The sequence below is a fragment of the Arachis ipaensis genome, chromosome B10 (assembly GCF_000816755.2).
Source record: "Arachis ipaensis cultivar K30076 chromosome B10, Araip1.1, whole genome shotgun sequence".
Lineage (NCBI taxonomy): Eukaryota > Viridiplantae > Streptophyta > Magnoliopsida > Fabales > Fabaceae > Arachis > Arachis ipaensis.
In genome coordinates this window covers 103,783,663-103,786,814 of record NC_029794.2, presented here as the reverse complement: position 1 = coordinate 103,786,814, position 3,152 = coordinate 103,783,663, and positions in this window count along the sequence as shown.

Sequence of the window (3,152 nt, the reverse complement as noted above, 5' to 3'; positions counted from 1 at the left end):
AAGAATTAAATCGAGATAACTAGAAACACCAATCAAACATTAACTAACTAGCAAGAATGCATTAAAATAACTATAACTAGAAATATATGTGAATAAAATATATGGAATTAGAGTAAGAAAACTAAGGAACTAAAGCTAACAAGAGTGAATGACAATCAATCAATATAAAGGTCTTGACTAGGGGAGAGAATTGGAGTTCCTATCCCTATTGTCATCATCAATTGTGGTGAGAATTGTCTATTGCTTCTACTTAATTATCCTCTAACAAATGAAGAAAAGTCAAGTGGGTACAATTAACTTGAGTTCACAAGTCCTAGTCAACTTCTAGTGAAAGACTAGCTTTAGTGAAGTTCAAGCTAACAAGCAACTTCCAATACTCAATCAACCATAGAATTTGACAATTCAAGAGTTTCCAATACTCAACCCCAAAGCCAAGAGTAGAAATCTACTCCATAATCATAAAATATATTTTCACAAATACCTTGTGTGCACTAAAAGAAGACATTATAAAATTGAGAAATAAATCCAAATCAAAGATACCCACTAACAATAATTGCTAATAACAAACCAAATGACAACAATAAACATGAAAGAAAAGTCAATGCATTAATAAAAAATGATTCCAACAAGATCCAAATTCAAACTCAAAATTACTAAAGTGGTAAGAATGCTAAGTGAAATTAAGGAATAGAAACTACAATTAAAGCAACAAGAACTGAAATTAAAAAGGATCTAATCCAAGTGAAAATGAATAAAGAACAATAAACCCTAGAGAGAAGTGAGAGTTTCTCTCTCTAGAATTCAAAACTATCTAAAAACTAAGCTAATGAAATGTGTGTCTTCCCTCCTTCACTCCCAGCCTCTAATCTGTAGACTGGGCTCGAAACTGGGCCAAAAAGCAGCTTGAAATCTCCCCCAGCGTATTCCTTAAGTGAGGCACGTGACGCTTGTCACGCGTACGCGTTAGGACCAGCTTCTCAAATCTTTAATTCTTTGTGTTTCTTCTACTTTTGCATGCTTTCTTTCCATCTTCTAAGCCATTCTTGCCCTATAACCCTGAAATCACTTGACAAACATATCACGGCATCGAATGGTAATAAAAAAAGATTAAAAATTAGCATTTTTAAGGCCTAGGAAGCATGTTTTCATTCTTAAGCACAAATTAGGAAGGATTCACAAAACCATGCAAATTATATGAATAAGTGTGAGAAAAATTGACAAAATCCACTCAATTCTATCCAAAATAAACCATAAAATTGTGGTTTATCACTCAGCCATGGTGTTTATCACAGCTATAAAAGCATCTGCACCCCTCGTCGGTTCCTCTACAGGGTTCGCACCACGCCTACTACGTCCTCATCCCCGTGCAGCCATCAAGATCCTATTCACACCCAACATGCAATATTAAGGTGATCAGTCTTAAAATTTCAGGCAAAGTGTGAATAGTCTCTAAAATGGAAACACAGCGACAGTCATGCAATCCATATCACAAGGATATCCTATATGCATGAAACACAACTCAGAGAATGCAATGAGGCATGATTTAGTCCATATTCCCAGGATTTAATAGGAACGAACTGCTCTGATACCAAATTGTAACTACCCAATTCCCAGTACGTGTGGAAGAATTGAAGTGAGACGAAGATAAAGAGAGAGGGTGGAAGAATTGAATTCTCTCAACGCATATTTGCATTTGATTGTGTTTGCTTATTTTAATTTCTCGTGACTGTGTTGTTTGTCTTGTTGTGACTTGCTTGTATGTTGAATTGAAATCTCTTGCTTGTACTATTAGTTTCTGAATGTATTAAAGTGATTAAGAATTGACGTTTTGATTGAGAATTAATTATGTGGCTGAGAGATGGTTAATATGACTAGTTTTATATTTAAAATTTGTTGAGTTTAGAGATTTTAAAAGAGGTAATTAATTAGCTAAAGTAAAACTAAGAGTATTTCTAAAAAGTTTGATAAAAATATAGTTTTCTTGAGTATGTTAATTATTTGCATTTTATTTCATTACTTTTACGGAATTCCTATTCCCTACTAAGAACATGTAGTTTGTTCTCACCCTAAAATCTTCCACCATTTCAGTGACACAGGTTCGAAGACTCAGTTTGAAGCTGCGAGTGATTACTAGACTTATTTATGAGTTAAGTTGCTATAGAGTTCCCTCACTCTTGTTGCTTTAGTTTTTATTTTATACAGAGGGATAAGAATTGTATCTGAGTTTCATTTGAATTCTTTTGTATGACAGATATTATTATTAATAATTATGTGATTACTATTACTTGAAAATATTTTATATATAATTTAAATTATGTGATTATTATTCTTGTGTCAGCAGCTACTAGGACATGTACCAGGTCTGAACCACAGACAGGGTCAGAATAAGTAGACCGTCAACTTATCATGATTCAGAAACACTGTTTGTGGGGAGTTGGCTTAGGATGCAACAGATGAACAGCTACTGCAGTACTCCTGTGGATTCATTATGTAGATCTTAGGGGGCATGTTATTTCTAGATGCATCTGACTCCCGCGTGCACATGAGGTGGTTACCTCTATTGTAGAACCTAGATCGTTGTGGCAGATTGTCTTGGGGTTAGGTTGTTCTTGCATGGTTGCACTGCCAGATGTATCGTGCTACAAAATATAGGCAGTGAAATTTGGGTGGATGTGGAAGGTTGCTTCTATCATGGGCATATCATCGTATCCCGAGCCATTAGCCCTTTAGTTTTGATCAGTGACAATTTCCGTTGATGGAGAGGTAATGACATGCATTTAGGATTTATATTTTTCATCATGCAAGTTAGTGTAAACTACTATTTATTGTTGTGTGAATTTTAATATTGCAATGTATGACAGGTGGGTGGGTCACGAGCCGTGCAATGACACTGCGAAACCAGACTTCGATCTTGGAGACAGGTTCTGAACAACATCAGCATTTATCAGGTATGTGATAAGTGTTAACACAAAAGTATGTCAAACGGATTTTGACTTGTGTTTGTAACACACAGCTACCCTTACACCACGCATTTGATCTGCGTCCATCTCAGCAATATCTACAGTGGTACTTCCGGTGGACACATGTTCTATTGCTTGGTCAAGGGGACCAGGTTGACGCCATGGTTGGGCATGTACCTGACGATCTGCCAG